At 40.9% G+C, this 18,137-nt stretch overlaps 1 pseudogene; it reads right to left on the bottom strand.

Annotated features, from left to right (window-relative positions):
• LOC125533780 (beta-glucosidase 16-like) overlaps positions 1–18,137 on the bottom strand; it is a 73,911-nt pseudogene that overhangs the window by 46,053 nt on the left and 9,721 nt on the right.

Genomic DNA, 18,137 nt, shown 5'->3' with positions numbered 1-18,137 from the left:
CAAAGATGCATGATGGCTATATTCTCTGACTTTTGTGAAAAGATTTGTGAGGTTTTCATGGACGACTTTTCCATCTATGGTTCCTCTTTTGATGATTGCTTGAGCAATCTTGATCGAGTTTTGCAGAGATGTGAAGAAACTAATCTTGTCTTGAATTGGGAAAAGTGCCACTTTATGGTTAATGAAGGTATTGTCTTGGGGCACAAAGTTTCTGAAAGAGGTATTGAAGTTGATAAAGCCAAGGTTGATGCTATTGAAAAGATGCCATGTCCCAAGGACATCAAAGGTATAAGAAGTTTCCTTGGTCACGCTGGATTTTATAGGAGGTTCATTAAGGACTTCTCAAAAATTTCTCGGCCTCTGACTAATTTATTGCAAAAAGATATACCATTTGTCTTTGATGATGATTGTGCAGAAGCATTTAAAATACTTAAGAAAGCATTAGTCACTGCACCTATTGTTCAACCACCTGATTGGAACCCACCCTTTGAAATTATGTGTGATGCTAGTGATTATGCTGTAGGTGCTGTTCTAGGGCAAAGAGTTGATAAGAAATTAAATGTTATTCATTATGCTAGTAAGACTCTAGACAATGCTCAAAGAAATTATGCTACTACTGAAAAGGAGCTTTTAGCAGTTGTATTTGCTTGTGATAAGTTCAGATCTTATATTGTTGATTCTAAAGTAACTATTCAAACTGATCATGCTGCTATTAAATACCTTATGGAAAAGAAAGATGCTAAGCCTAGACTTATTAGATGGGTTCTCTTGCTACAAGAATTTGATTTGCATATTGTTGATAGAAAGGGAGCTGAGAACCCTGTTGCAGACAACTTGTCTAGGTTAGAAAATATTCTTGATGACCCACTACCTATTAATGATAGCTTTCCTGATGAACAATTAAATGTTATAAGTACTTCTCGTAGTACTCCATGGTATGCTGATTATGCTAATTATATTGTTGCTAAGTTTATACCACCTAGCTTCACATACCAGCAAAAGAAAAAGTTTTTCTATGATTTAAGACATTACTTTTGGGATGAACCACATATTTATAAAGAAGGAGTAGATGGTGTTATTAGACGTTGTGTACCTGAGCATGAACAGGAACAGATCCTACGCAAGTGTCATTCCGAGTCTTATGGAGGACACCACACTGGAGATAGAACTGCACATAAGGTATTGCAATCTGGTTTTTATTGGCCTAATCTCTTCAAGGGTGCCCGTAAGTTTGTCTTGTCTTGTGATGAATGTAAAAGAATTGGTAATATTAGTAGATGTCAAGAAATGTCTATGAATTATTCTCTTGTTATTGAACCATTTGATGTTTGGGGCTTTGATTATATGGGACCTTTTCCTGCCTCTAATGGATACACACATATTCTAGTTGCTGTTGATTATGTTACTAAGTGGGTAGAAGCTATTCCAACTAGTAGTGCTGATCATAACACTTCTATTAAAATGCTTAAGGAAGTTATTTTTTCGAGGTTTGGAGTCCCTAGATATTTAATGACTGATGGTGGTTCACACTTTATTCATGGTGCTTTCCGTAAAATGCTTGCTAAATATGATGTTAATCATAGAATTGCATCTCCTTATCACCCTCAGTCTAGTGGTCAAGTAGAGTTGAGGAATAGAGAGCTGAAATTAATTTTGCAAAAGACTGTTAATAGGTCTAGAAAGAATTGGTCCAAAAAACTTGATGATGCATTATGGGCTTATAGAACTGCATACAAAAATCCTATGGGTATGTCTCCGTATAAAATGGTTTATGGAAAAGCATGTCACTTACCTCTCGAACTAGAACATAAGGCATATTGGGCTATTAAAGAGCTCAACTATGATTTTAAACTTGCCGGTGAGAAGAGGTTATTTGATATTAGCTCACTTGATGAATGGAGAACCCAAGCTTATGAAAATGCCAAGTTGTTTAAAGAAAAAGTTAAAAATGGCATGACAAAAGGATACAAAAGCGTGAGTTTAATGTAGGTGATTATGTATTGCTATACAACTCTCGTTTAAGATTTTTTGTAGGAAAACTTCTCTCTAAATGGGAAGGCCCCTATGTTATCGAAGAGGTCGATCGTTCCGGTGCCATAAAGATCAACAACTTCGAGGGCACGAATCCGAAAGTGGTAAACGGTCAAAGAATTAAACATTATATCTCAGGTAATCCCATAAATGTTGAAACCAATATTATTGAAACCGTAACCCCGGAGGAATACATAAGAGACACTTTCCGGAATGTTTCAGACTCCGAAAAGGAATATGTATGTGGTACGGTAAGTAAACCGACTCCAAAACAATTTTAAGGCAATATTTCTCCGTTTTGGAATATTTATAAAATAGAAAAATAAGTAGCAGTTCGGGAAGGACACGAGGGCCCCACGAGGGTGGTGGGCGCGCCCCCTACCTCGTGAGCACCTCGTGTGCCTTCCGGACTCCGTTTTCTTGCACGATACGTATTTTGGTCGGTAAAAATTCATTATATAACCTCCCGAAGGTTTTGACTCCCGTATCACGCAAATCTCTTCTGTTCTTGTTTCGGGCTGTTTTCTGTCAGGGTTTTCCAGGCTAAGCATCATGTTGTCTCCCTCCTCCAACAATGGTGACAACGATGCTTTGCTAATGAAGATAGATCCGAAGAGGAAAGAACCCACGAGGGTCAGCAAGGATGAAAGGATCAAGAAGGCCACGGAGGATCAAGCTCCGGCAGCAAAAGACATCCTTCAACTAAATCATAACCTTCTTACCCCAACTGAGATCGAAGCTTTCAAGATGATTGAGTTAGCTCGTATACAAAACAAGTATCTCACACAAGAAAATATTTTGTTGAAGGAGCATATTGTCGCACTCAAGGGCATTATTCGCAAGCTGGAGGACCTCTTACGCTTGATGTGTGATTATCCGTCACCTCCACCTTCTTCACCGACAAAGGAGACATAATCACATGGGTATGGGCACTCCCCTTGGCACTGCCAAGCTTGGGGGAGGTGCCCCGGTATCGTATCACAATCACAACTCCTATCTTTACCGTTTTTCTTAGTTCGATCCTATTAGTAGTATCTTGATCTAGTAGAATAAAGTTTATGGCATGATCTAGTTTTGAGTTTTGCTTTATGGTCTCCCTTTGTAATCGAGTCCATGAGCTATATATAATAAAGATTAGTGTTGAGTGAAGAGCTTGATTATTTTGCCATGATCTTGGGTGAATAAAAGAAAGAGAAAAGGAATAAAAAGAAACAAAAAGTTCATATTGATCTTATTGAGAGTAATGACTTCACATAGAAAGAGTATGATGATTAAAAGTTGTTGGGAGTTGGCAAACATAGCTTTGGTCATTGTTGCAATTAATAGGAAGTAATAAGGAAAGAGAGGTTTTCACATATAGATATATTATCGTTGACATCTTTTATGATTGGGAGCACTCATTAAAATATGACATGCTAAAGAGTTGATTTTGGACAAGGAAGACAACGTAATGAGTTATGTCTCTCTTATATCTGAGATAAAGTATGTTTTCATGGATCCTCTAACTTGTTGAGCTTGCCTTTCCCCCTCATGCTAGCCAAATTCTCAACACTAAGTAGAAATACTACTTGTGCTTCCAAAATCCCTAAACCAGTTTTGCCATGAGAGTCCACCATATCTACCTATGGATTGAGTAAGATCCTTCAAGTAAGTTGTCATCGGTGCAAAGCAATAAAAATTGCTCTAAATATGTATGATTGATTGGTGTGGGAGAAATAAGCTTTATACGATCTTGTGATGTGGAAGTAATAAAAGCGACGGACTGCATAATAAAGGTTCATATCACAAGGGGCAATATAAAGTGATGTTCTTTCGCATTGAGATTTTATATATCCAACCATAAAAGCGCATGGAAACCTCTGCTTCCCTCTGCGAAGGGCCTATCCTTTATTATTATCTTCTACATTATGCAAGAGTCATGGTGATCTTCACCTTTTCTTTTTCATTTTATCATTTGGCAAGCTCGGCATGTTGGAAAGAACATGATATCTATATCTAATTGGATGTAGGGGAGCATGAACCATTATTGTTGACATTACCCTTGAGGTAAAAGGTTGTGGGGCAAAACTATAAGCCCCTATCTTTCTCTGTGTCCGATTAAAACTCCGTAACCACAAGTATCGCGTGAGTGTTAGCAATTATGGAGGACTAAATGATAGTTGAGTATGTGGACTTGCTTTTTAGCTCTGACATAGACTCTTTCCGATGTTATGATAAATTGCAATTGCTTCAATGACTGAGATTATAGTTTGTCGGAGCCCAATAAGGTTTATGATTTATACTTTTGCATTGTGAATAGATCATCACTTGAACATAAGTAATCATATGACAAAATCTATATATGTTGTTGTTATGAGAATAATCATGATGCCTTCATGTCCGTATTATATTTTTATCGACGCCTCTACCTCTAAACATGAGGACATATTTATTGTTATCGGCTTTTCGCTTGAGGACAAGCGAGGTCTAAGCTTGGGGGAGTTGATACGTCCATTTTGCATCATGCTTTTATATCAATATTTATTGCATTATGGGATGTTATTTCACGTTATGTCACAATACTTATGGCTATTCTCTCTTATTTTACAAGGTTTACATAAGGAGGGAGAATGCCGACAGCTAGAATTCTGGGCCGGAAAAGGAGCAAATATTAGAGACCTATTCTGCGCAACTCCAAAAGTCCCGAAACTCCACGGAACGTCTTAAAATAAATAAAGAAAAATCCTCGCCAAAGATGAAGGCTAGGGGGCCCACACCCTGCTCATGAGGGTGGGGGCGCCCCCCCTAGGGCGCCCCCCTACCTCGTGGGCCCCCTGGTGGCTCTCCGACGTCCATCTTCTCATATATGAAGTCTTTTGATGAGAAAAAAAATAAGAAGGAACTTTTCGGGACGAGACTTCGCCGCCACGAGGCGGAACCTTGGCGGATCCAATCTAGAGCTCCGGCAGAGCTGTTCTGCCGGGGATACATCCCTCCGGGAGGGGGAAATCATCACCATCGTCATCACCAACGCTCCTCTCATCGGGAGAGGGCAATCTCCATCAACATCTTCACTAGCACCATCTCATCTCCAAACCCTAGTTCATCTCTTGTATCCAATTCTTGTCTCAAAGTCCGGGATTGGTGCTAGTAGGTTGCTAGTAGTGTTGATTACTCCTTGTAGTTGATGCTAGTTGGTTTAATTGGTGGAAGATCATATGTTCAGATCCTATATGCATATTATTACCCCTCTGATTATGAACATGAATATGCTTTGTGAGTAATTACGTTCATTCCTGAGGACAAGGGAGAAGTCTTGCTATGAGTAGTCATGTGAATTTGGTATTCGTTTGATATTTTGATAAGATGTATGTTGTCTAGCCTCTAGTAGTGTTATGTGAACGTCAACTACATAACACTTCACCATTATTTGGGCCTAGAGGAAGGCATTGGGAAGTAATAAGTAGATGATGGGTTGCTAGAGTGACAGAAGGTTAAACCCTAGTTTATGCGTTGCTTCGTAAGGGGCTGATTTGGATCCACATGTTTCATGCTATGGTTAGGTTTACCTTAATACTTTTGTTGTAGTTGCGGATGCTTGCAATAGAGGTTAATCATAAGTGGGATGCTTGTTCAAGTAAGAACAACACCCAAGCAACGGTCCACCCACATATCAAATTATCAAAGTATCGAACGCGAATCATATGAACGTGATGAAAACTAGCTTGACGATATTCCCATGTGTCCTCGGGAGCGCTTTTCCTATTATAAGAGTTTGTTCCGGCTTGTCCTTTGCTACAAAAGGATTGGGCCATCTTGCTGCACTTTATTTACTTTTGTTACTTGTTGCTCGTTACAATTTATCCTATCACAAAACTATCTGGTACCACTTACTTTAGTACTTGCAGAGAATACCTTGCTGAAAACCGCTTATCATTTCCTTCTACTCCTTGTTGGGTTTGACACTCTTACTTATCGAAAGGACTACGATAGATCCCCTATACTTGTGGGTCATCAATGACCATAGTTTGAGGAGTTCATGTATTCACTATGTGTTAATGCTTTGTTCTGGTACTCTATTAAAAGGAGGCCTTAATATCCCTTAGTTTCCGTAAGGACCCCGCTGCCACGGGAGGTAGGACAAAAGATGTCATGCAAGTTCTTTTCCATAAGCACGTATGACTATATTCGGAATACATGCCTACATTACATTGATGAACTGGAGCTAGTTCTGTGTCACCCTAGGTTATGATTGTTACATGATGAACCGCATCCGGCATAATTCTCCATCACCGATCCATTGCCTACTAGCTTTCCATATATTGTTCTTCGCTTACTTACTTTTCCGTTGCTATTGCTATCATCACTACAAAATACCAAAAACATTACTTTTTCTACCATTACCTTTTGCTAATGTTACCACTACTATCATATTACTTTGCTACTAAACACTTTGCTGCAGATACTAAGTTTTCCAGGTGAGGTTGAATTGACAACTCAGCTGCTAATACTTGAGAATATTCTTTGGCTCCCCTTGTGTCGAATCAATAAATTTGGGTTGAATACTCTACCCTCGAAAACTGTTGCGATCCCCTATACTTGTGGGTTATGAAGACTATTTTCTGGCACCGTTGCCGGGGAGCATAGCTCTATTCTTTGAGTCACTTGGGATTTGTATCTGTTTATCATTATGAAGAACTTGAAAGATCCAAGAACCAAGATTTATCCCTCAACTACGAGGGGAGGTAAGGAACTGCCATCTAGCTCTACACTTGATTCACCTTTTGTTTTGAGTAAGCTTGCGACACCTAAACCTGCTTCTGCTATTCGTTCTGATATGTCGCATGTTATTGATGATGCCACTTCTGCTATACATGATACCTATGATGAAACTACTTCTATGCTTGATACTATTGTGCCACTTGGTGAATTTCTTAACGAACAACTTGCTAGGGCTAGAGAAATTGAAAATATTGAATCTGATAATACTGATGAAAGTGATGATGAAGACTTTCCTGTTATTCCTAAGGGTTATGTTTTTGATAAAGAAGCTTCTTTAGCTATTTTAGCTTGCAAAGATAGATACGAACTCAAGTGGTTATTAGCTAAATGGAATCAGCAATCTCTAAATTCTAGAATGAAACCTGACCCTGCTTTTGCTACTTCACCTATCTGTGTTACTGATAAGGATTATGAATTCTCTGTTGATCCTGATATAATTACTTTGGTTCAATCTGATGCTTTTCATGGCTATGAATCTGAAACTGTTGTGGCACATCTTACTAAATTAAATGATATTGCCACCCTGTTCACTAAAGATGAGAGAACTCGCTACTTTTATATCCTTAAAATAGTTCCGTTCTCATTAAAGGGTGATTCTAAGATATGGTTTAATTCTCTTGATCCTAGTTGTGTGTGTAGTCCCAAGGATATGATTTACTACTTTTCTGCTAAATATTTCCCCGCTCATAAGAAACAAGCTGCTTTAAGGGATATATATAATTTTGTGCAAATTGAAGAAGAGAGTCTCCCACAAGCTTGGGGGAGGCTTCTCAAGTTACTTAATGATTTGCCTGATCATCCTCTTAAGAAAAATGAAATACTCGATATCTTTTATAATGGACTAACCGATGCCTCCAGAGATTACCTGGATAGTTGTGCTAGTTCTGTTTTCAGGGAAAGAACACCGGATGAAGCTGAAATTCTATTGAATAATATGTTGACAAATGAAAATAATTTGACACCTCCGGAGCCAATTCCTGATCCTATTCCTAAACCAACACCGAAGAAGAGGGGTCTTCTATTTCTCAGTCCTGAAGATATGCAAGAGGCAAAGAAATCTATGAAAAGAAAAAGGTATTAAAGCTAAAGATGTTAAGAATTTACCTCCTATTGAAGAAATACACGGTCTTAATTTACCGCCTGTTGAAGAAACATATGATCTTAATCCATTACCTATTGAAGAAACTCATGGTCTTGATAACCCGACACAGGTAGTAAAGGTAAATTCTCTCTATAGATATGATAAAGCTGAAATCCCATTTACTAAGTTTGCTAGCCCATGCTTAGATGAGTTTGATAAATTTATGGCTAATCAAGAAGATTTTAATGCTTATTTTGGTAGAAAATTGAAATACAATTCAAATATGCTTGAACACTTGCGTGATTATATGGCTAATGTCAAAGGTGAACTTAAACTTATTAGTAAACATGCTTCTATGGTTACCACTCAAGTAGAACAAGTACTTAAAGCTCAAAATGATTTGCTCAATGAATTGAATAGTAAGAATAATGATAATGTTGTTAGAGTTATGACTAGAGGTGGTAAAATGACTCAGGAACCTTTGTATCCTGAAGGCCACCCTAAGAGAATTGAGCAAGATTCTCAGAGAAATAATATAGATGCACCTAGTCCTTCTAAAAGGAAGAAAAAGAGAAATGATAGGACTTTGCATGCTTCTAGTGAACATATTACTGAAACACCTGAGAACCCAAATGATATTTCTATTTCTAATGCTGAAACACAATCTGGTAATGAACCTGAAACTAGTGATAATGTCAATAATAATGTTCATGATGATGCCCAACCTAGTAATGATAATGATATAGAAATTGAACCCGCTGTTGATCTTGATAACCCACAATCAAAGAATCAACGTTATGATAAGAAAGACTTTGTTGCTAGGAAACATGGTAAAGAAAGAGAACCATGGGTTCAGAAACCCATGCCTTTTCCTCCCAAACCATTCAAGAAAAAGGATGATGAGAATTTTGAGCGCTTTGCTGAAATGATTAGACCTATCTTTTTGCATATGCGATTAACTGATATGCTCAAAATGAATCCTTATGCTAAGTATATGAAAGATATTGTTACAAATAAGAGAAAGATACCGGAAGCTGAAATTTCCACCATGCTTGCTAATTATACTTTTAAGGTGGAATACCAAAGAAACTTGGAGATCCAGGTGTACCAACTATACCATGCTTCATTAAAAGAAACTATGTTAAAAATGCTTTATGTGATCTTGGAGCCGTTGTTAGTGTTATGCCTCTCTATTTATATCATAGACTTGATTTGAATAAGTTGACACCTACTGAAATATCTTTGCAAATGACTGATAAATCAACTGCTATACCTGTCGGTATTTGTGAGGATGTGCCTGTTGTAGTTGCAAACGTTACTATTTTAACGGACTTTGTTATTCTTGATATTCCTGAGGACGATAGTATGTCTATTATTCTTGGAAGACCCTTTTTGAATACTGCAGGGGCTGTTATTGATTGCACTAAAGGCAATGTCACTTTTCATGTTAATGGTAATGAGCATACGGTACACTTTCCGAGGAAACAACCTCAAGTTCATAGTATCAACTCTATTGGAAAAATTCCATCGATTATATTTGGAGGTTTTGAATTTCCTCTTCCTATTGTCAAGAAGAAATATGATATTCTTATTATTGGGGATGTGCATATCCCCGTTGATGTAATGTAGTGTTATTCGAAATTTCTCTGGTTCCATGTTATTCGGAATGAGTTCGTTAACAAGACTTGATCAACCTTGTTAGTGGATTCCTTTTGATGATCATGAGATGGATGAAACTAGAAGGCACAACCTTCTGTACCTTCATTTTTACTTTCTGTTATTTATATTAAATAAAATAAAAATAGTATTTTTCTGTCTGTTATCTGATTATCCGTGCAATATAAAAATACCCTGAAAATAAAAGTTCTCCAAATGCCCTGAAATTTAAATATGATTTTTTTCTAGAATATTTGAGAATATTTGGCACTGAGAACACAGCAGGGGGGTCACCCACCTGCCCACGAGGGTGGAGGGCGCGCCCCCTGCCTCGTGGGCCCACGGTGACCCTCCTCTACTTATCCTTTCACCCACACACTCCTTCTTCCTCCCCAAACACGAATATCCAACTCAAACCCGAGTCCAAGCTCATTTTGCTGCCATTTTCAATCTCCTTGCTCAAAGCACCTCTCACAAAACTGCTTGGGGAGATTGTTCCTTTGTATGTGACTCCTCCATTGGTCCAATTAGTTTTTGTTCTAGTGCTTTATTCATTGCAAATTTTTGCTGCTTAGGTGACCCTGTTCTTGAGCTTGCATGTCAAATTTATATGGTCAAAAGTAGTTTTGATGCATGATATAGGCCCTAGGCACTTGTAGGAGTAGTTGCTATCAATATTATTGAGTTTGGTTTACTTTTATTTTGAGTTTACTAAAAAATTTCAGAATTTTTCAGAGGAAGAAATATGCTTAGGAAAATGTTCCAAGGTGGTTCTTCAAGGAAGCAAGGACCCAGGCTTGCAATGCGTGATGCTGATGAAGAGACACCAAGAGACGCTCCAGTGCGTCCTTGTGAATGGCCTTCGGAAAATTTTATAGATCGAGCGGGCATAAAAGAAGAATTTAACGCATATTTGCGTACGCCGATCTGGTGAGCTTCGAGGAAGAAAAGTGCAGCCAGTATCATCATCTCACTAGTTCCTTTTGAGGAGGTTTGAATTTTCATCTTCACGTAATTCTCCAACTATCCTGTTTGATCTGTATGAAATTCTTACACTATGGACTTAGAGGATTTTACCACTGCTTGCAAACTTCCACAATGGGGTAGTATCAGGGATCCTCGCAAATCTGAATTTAGAGATTTTCTTGCTAGTATAACTGTGGGAGAATCTAGAGATATAACACAAGCCACTATAGGGAGCATTCACTTTCCTGCTATACATTATTTTTCTCTCTTCATAGGTAGATGCATTAATGTTAAAGATGAGGCATGTCACATGTGTGTTCCTGACCTTAGTATTCTTAGGAGTGCTGTGTTAGGAGATAAATTTTATAATTTGGGAGCCATTGTTGCACGTAGGTTGCATCTTAATAGATTTAATGGATACTTCTTTGGTGCAATTTATGCAACCCGCATAGCTAATTTTCTTGGTATAGCCATACACGAAGATGATATTGAATTACCCCTGCTTACCTAGACTTTAATGCTATGGTTCACCACCAGTTTGTAAAGAGGAATGAATCACCTCTCCAGTATCGACTAATCTTTGACAGACGCCGTGCTGTCCATATTACTCTCCCTGCTCCTGCCTTCTTGGATTATCACGCAAAAGGAATACATGTTATTACCAGAGAGGAGGCAGATGAGTACGAGAGGAGGGCGGAGGCCGCTCGTCGCCACACTGTAGCTTAGGAGGCAATAGCCGCTGCATCGCAGTATGACCCCAACTACTATTATGGATATCCGCCAGGCCAGCCGTGGCCATAGACCAACTTAGGCCAAAAGCCTAAGCTTGGGGGAGTACGTATTTCTCACCGACATTGCATTTATGTTCACACACTCATTGCTTGATGTCGGTGCTCATACTTTTTCATTGTATCATCCATGCTAGTTTATTTTCCTTTTTTATGCTATCTTCTTGTGTGTTTGATAAACCTTAAGAAAAACCAAAAAAATTAGTTGTAGATTTTAATTAGTTTACTCTCCATGCTTGTAGTAGTAATTAAAAAGAAAACCCAAAAAGATTTCCTGTTCTTCTTTTGCTTGTCGGGAGCTCTCCCGTGTAAATAGTTTTATTTCTTTTCTTTGGGGGTCGATAGGAGAAGACCATAATTAAATTGTTGAAGTGGCTCTTATATGCATTATTGTTGATCTGACAAAAGAGCCCATATTGCCTTGTCTTCTCCTGTTTATTGAATGCTTGCAGATTCCAGCTTAGTCCAATGCACGCGCACTCTTATTATTATTCACATCACTCGGTCGTGCAAGTGAAAGGCAATAATGATGATTATATGAACTTATTGAGATGAGAAAAGCTGGTATGAACTCGACCTCTTTTGTTTTTTGTAAATATGATTAGTTCATTGTTCCTGATTCAGCCTATTATGAATAAACATGTTTGCAATGACAACTAGAGATCATAGTTCTTGTGCCATGCTTGATTAGCTAGGAGCTTATAATGGTTTACCTTGCGTGCCAACATGTTATTAAAATGGTTGTGATGCGGTATGATAGGGTGGTATCCTCCTTTGAATGATTTAAGTGACTTGACTTGGCGCATGTTCACGCATGTAGTTGAAACAAAATCAACATAGCCTTCATGATATTTATGTTCATGGTGGATTATATCCTACTCATGCTTGCATTCGGTGTTGATTAATTTTAATGCATGTTCATGACTGTTGTCGCTCTCTAGCTGGTCGCTTCCCAGTCTTTTGCTAGCTTTCAGCTGTACTAAGCGGGAATACTTCTTGTGCATCCAACTCCATAAACCCCAAAGTTATTCCAGATGAATCCACCATACCTACCTATATACGGTATCTACCTGCCGTTCCAAGTAAATTTGTATGTGCTAAATTCAACCTTCAAATAAATATCCTATTTTGTATGCTCGAATAGCTCATGTATCAACTAGGGTTGTCCGTATCTTCCATGTTAGGCGGGTTATTCTCAAGAGGAGTGGACTCCGCTCCTCACTCACGAGAAAGTGGCTGGTCACCGGGATGCCCAGTCCCATGCTTTATGCAAATCAAATCAAAATAATTGCAAACAAAACTCCCCCTGGGACTCTTGTTAGTTGGAGGCACTTGTTGTTTCGAGCAAGCCATGGATTGATGCTTGTTGGTGGAAGGGGGAGTATAAACTTTACCATTATGTTTGGGAACCACCTATAATGTGTGTAGCATGGAAGATATCGCCATCTCTTGGTTGTTATGTTTACAATGAAAGTATACTGCTCAAAATATTATTCACCTCTATTTCAAAACCGAGCTCTGGCACCTCTACAAATCCCTGGTTCCCTCTGCGAAGGGCCTATCTATTTACTTTCATGCCGAGTCATCATCCTCTTATTAAAAAGCACCAGTTGGAGAGCACCGTTGTCATTTGCATTCATTACTATTAGTTTACATTGAGTATGACTTGACTGGATCTCTTTTACCATGAATTACAATGTCTAGTCAGTCCTTGGTCTTTAAAGATGCTCTGCATTTATGTTTTGCGGTCTCAGAATGGGCTAGCGAGATACCATCTTGTTATATCATATTATGATTGTTTTGAGAAAGTGTTGTCATCCAAGATTTATTATTATTGCTCGCTAGTTGATTATGCCATTGATATGAGTAAACTTGATACCTAAGCGTTATTGTGAATGTGGTTAGTTATAATCTTTGCTGAAAACTTGAATGTTGGCTTTACATATTTACAACAACAAGAGCAAACAGAGTTTGTAAAAGTTTTTCTTTATCACTTCCAGTTTATCAACTGAATTGCTTGAGGACAAGCAAAGGTTTAAGCTTGGGGGAGTTGATACGTCTCCGTCGTATCTACTTTTCCAAACACCTTTTCCCTTGTTTTGGACTCTAACTTGCATGATTTGAATGGAACTAACCCGGACTGACGCTGTTTTCAGCAGAATTACCATGGTGCTATTTATGTGCAGAACCAAAAGTTCTCGGAATGACCTGAAACTTCACGGAACAACATTTCAGAATATATAAAAAATCCTTGCAAAAGAAGAAGGCCAGGGGGCCCACCACCTGTCCACGAGGGTGGGGGGCGCGCCTGCCCCCCTAGGGTGCGCCCCCTACCTCGTGGGCCCCCTGGAGGTCCTCCGACCTCAAGTCCAACTCTATATATTTGGTTTCGGGGAGAAAAAAATTAGAGAGAAGGATTCATCGCGTTTTACGATACGGAGCCGCCGCCAAGCCCTAAAACCTCTTGGGAGGGCTGATCTGGAGTCCGTTCGGGGCTCCGGGGAGGGGAATCCATCGCCATCGTCATCATCAACCATCCTCCATCACCAATTTCATGATGCTCACCGCCGTGCATGAGTAATTCCATCGTAGGCTTGCTTGACGGTGATGGGTTGGATAGGATCTATCATGTAATCGAGTTAGTTTTGTTAGGGTTTGATCCCTAGTATCCACTATGTTCTGAGATTGATGTTGCTATGACTTTGCCATGCTTAATGCTTGTCACTAGGGCCCGAGTGCCATGATTTCAGATCTGAACCTATTATGTTTCCATCAATATATGAGAGTTCTTGATCCTATCTTGCAAGTCTATAGTCACCTATTATTTGTTATGATCCATTGACCCCGAAGTGACAATAATCGGGATACTTACCGGTGATGACCGTAGTTTGAGGAGTTCATGTATTCACTATGTGTTAATGCTTTGTTCCGGTACTCTATTAAAAGGAGGCCTTAATATCCCTTAGTTTCCATAAGGACCCCACTGCCACGGGAGGGTAGGACAAAAGATGTCATGCAAGTTCTTTTCCATAAGCACGTATGACTATATTTGGAATACGTGCCTACATTACATTGATGAACTGGAGCTAGTTCTGTGTCACCCTAGGTTATGATTGTTACATGATGAACCGCATCCGGCATAATTCTCCATCACCGATCCATTGCCTACGAGCTTTCCATATATTGTTCTTTGCTTACTTACTTTTCCGTTGCTATTGCTATCATCACTACAAAATACCAAAAACATTACTTTTGCTATCATTACCTTTTGCTACCGTTACCACTACTATCATATTACTTTGCTACTAAACACTTTGCTGCAGATACTAAGTTTTCCAGGTGTGGTTGAATTGACAACTCAGCTGCTAATACTTGAGAATATTCTTTGGCTCCCCTTGTGTCGAATCAATAAATTTGGGTTGAATACTCTACCCTCGAAAAATGTTGTGATCACCTATACTTGTGGGTTATTAGTCATGTCATGCATCGCTATGCATCTGTTTGATATTCATTGTTTCTTCCCCCTCTTCTCTCCGATAGACTACGAGACTGACGCCGCTGCTAGTGCCCCGATCAACTACGCTGTTGACGACCCCTCTTTTTTGCCAGAGCAACCAGGCAAGCACCCCCCCTTGATCACCAGATATAGCCTATTCTCTCTCTACTGCTTGCATTAGACTAGTGTAGCATGTTACTGCTTTCCGTTAATCCTATTCTGATGCATAGCCTGTCATTGTTGTTACATCTGTTGATACCTTAACTGCAATCCTAAATGCTTAGTATAGGATGCTAGTTTATAATCAGTGGCCCTACATTCTTGTCTGTCTGCCATGCTATCCTATCGGGCCGTGATCACTCGGGAGGTGATCACGGGTATATATTATATACTTTATACATATTACATGTTGTGACTAAAGTCGGGTCGACTCATTGAGTACCCGCAAGTGATTCCGATGTTGGGGGTTGAAGGGGCAGGTGGTTCCACTCAGGTAGTGGTGGGCCTGGGTTCCCGACGGCCCCCGACTGTTACTTTGAGGCGGAGCGACAGGGCAGGTTGAGACCACCTAGGAGAGAGGTGGGCCTGGCCCTGGTCAGCGTCCGCAGTTATGTCAAAATAACACGCTTAATGACATCTTGGTATTTGATCTGAGTCTGGCCACTGGCCTATACACACTAACCAACTACGCAGGAACAGTTATGGGCACTCGACGTCGTGGTATCAGCCGAAGCCTTCGTGACATCAGCGACTTAGCGGCGCGCGCCGGGTTGGACTACGTAACACAACTTCCTTTGTACTCAAGGTTGCTAGGTCTGCTCTCCGGCCGCCCATGCAACGTGCAGGTGTGCAATGGGCGATGGGCCCAGACCCCTGCGCCATAGGATTTAGACCAGCGTGCTAACCTCTCTGTTGTGCCTAGGTAGGGCTGCAGTGTGTTGATCTTTCGAGGCCGGGCATGACCCAGAAAAGTGTGTCCGGACAAAGGGGATCGAGCGTGTTGGGAAATGTGGTGCACCCCTGCAGGGAAGTTAATCTATTCGAATAGACGTGATCTTCGGTAACATGACGACTTGGAGTTGTACCTTAACCTTATGACAACTAGAACTGGATGCTAAATAAAGCACACCCTTCCAAGTGCCAGATACAACCCGTGATCGCTCTCTCTTAGGGCGACGAGGAGAGGATCGCCGGGTAGGATTATGCTACACGATGCTACTTGGTGAACTTACCATCTAATCTCTTCTACATGCTGCAAGATGGAGGCGGCCAGAAACGTAGTCTTCGACAGGACTAGCTATCCCCCTCTTATTCTGGCATTCTACAGTTCAGTACACATATGTTATCCCTTTTCCATTTAATACCAATGCATGCATATGTAGTGTAGCTCCTTGCTTGCGAGTACTTTGGATGAGTACTCACGGTTGCTTTGCTCCCCCTTTTCCCCCTTTCTATACCCAATTACTGTGACCAGACGATGGAGTCCAGGAGCCAGACGCCACTGTCGATGACGACTGCTACTACTCGGGAGGTGCCTACTACTACATGCAGGCCGCTGCCGATGACCAGGAGTAGTTTAGGAGGATCCCAGGAAGGAGGCATGCACCTCTTTCGATATGTATCCCATTTTGTGCTAGCCTTCTTAAGGCAAACTTGTTTAACTTATGTCTGTACTCAGATTTGTTGCTTCCGCTGACTCGTCTATGATCGAGCTCTTGTATTCGAGCCCTCGAGGCCCCTGGCTTGTAATATGATGCTTGTATGACTTATTTTATTTGTAGAGTTGTGTTGTGATATCTTCCCGCGAGTCCCTGATCTTGATCATACATGTTTGCATGTATGATTAGTGTACGATTGAATCAGGGGCGTCACAGTCAGGATACCACTAAAGAAGAGCTCAAGTCGGTGTTGGGTGTGTCCTCGGAAGCACTAAGTGAACGGTACATCGGTCTCCCAACACTGGTTGGATGATCGAAAGAAGGTACATTTCAGTATGTCACAGAGAGCTCGAAAGTAAAATGTAGTGGATGGAAGGGTTTGGGTCTGTCTAAGAAAGCAAGGGAGGTTCTCATCAAGTCTGGTCTCCAATCAGTACCAACTTTCACCATGAGTTGTTTCTACCTCACAAAGAAAACGTGCCGGAATCTGAATTCTATCTCTTCGAAATTCTGGTGGGGGGCAAAGGACGGTGAGCGAAAGGTACATTGGATCTCCTGGCAGAAAATGTGCACTTCCAAGCGGGATGGATGTATGGGGTTCCATGATCTGGTGGCATTCAACCAGGCCCTACTAGCAAAACAAGCCTGGCGAGTGCTACAATGCCTGGAGGCTTTGGTGGCGAGAGTGCTCAAGGCGCGTTACTTCAAAGACGATTCCATCCTGAGTGCGACGTGCCCTTTGACAACCTCATACACTTACATGAGTATTCTGCACGGGAGAGACCTCCTTAGAGAAGGGATAGTTTGGCAAATTGGGGACGGCTCCAATGTTAATATACATCACAATAACTGGATTCCGAGGAACGGTTCCATGAAGCCACTTGGTCAGATCTATATGCCAGGGGTGACAAGGGTGGCTGACCTCCTTGAGGCGGATGGTAAAACATGGAACCGAGACCGGGTCTTCGAAATGTTCTCCCCGGATGATGCAAACGACATCCTACATATTGTGGTGGGTGGTGTGGGCATTGAGGACTATCAAGCGTGGAACCACATGAAAAATGGAGTTTTTTCGGTACGTTCTACATATCATTTGAGAATGGCCATGTTGAGAACGAGCTCTAGACGGCCGGAGTCTTCTAGCTCAGTGAACAAACATAAGGGGTATATGGCACTATGGGACACCAACGCACCGGGGAAGGCCAAAATTCATCTATGGAGACTGGTTTCAAATGGATTGGCAGTTGGGTCGGAGCTACACAGGAGGAGGACTAAGCCTGGAGTCTTTTGCGCCGTATGTGGTCATGAGGAAACCATTATTCATCGGTTTTGGTCGTGTCAACACTCTATACAGTTTTGGCAGCTATTTCGCTCGGAGATGGGAGATATGGTGGCGATCCCACCATGCTAGTTTGACTCCCAGGGAGAAGTAGCGCGCTGGCTACTGCAGTGTCTAGCGGAAGCATCTGACAACGCGAGACATGCGATGGTGCAACCGCTATACGACCTTTGGCTTGCCAGGAACGAGGCGCAAGATGGAAAGAGGATCAAGGCACCACATGAAATATTGGCCACTATGTTGATGCACATGGAGGAGTGGAGGCTGGCACATCCCACTTCAAACAACATTCAGACCCGTCAGCCACCACAGCCATGGGAACCGCTAGCCGAGGGGTGGACCAAGGTTAACTCAGACGGTG

Source organism: Triticum urartu, chromosome 2A (genome assembly GCF_056163025.1).
Source record: "Triticum urartu cultivar PI428250 chromosome 2A, HENAU_Tu73, whole genome shotgun sequence".
NCBI classification, from domain to species: domain Eukaryota; kingdom Viridiplantae; phylum Streptophyta; class Magnoliopsida; order Poales; family Poaceae; genus Triticum; species Triticum urartu.
Note: the sequence above shows the minus strand (reverse complement) of the source record. Positions and strands in the feature narration are given on the sequence as shown.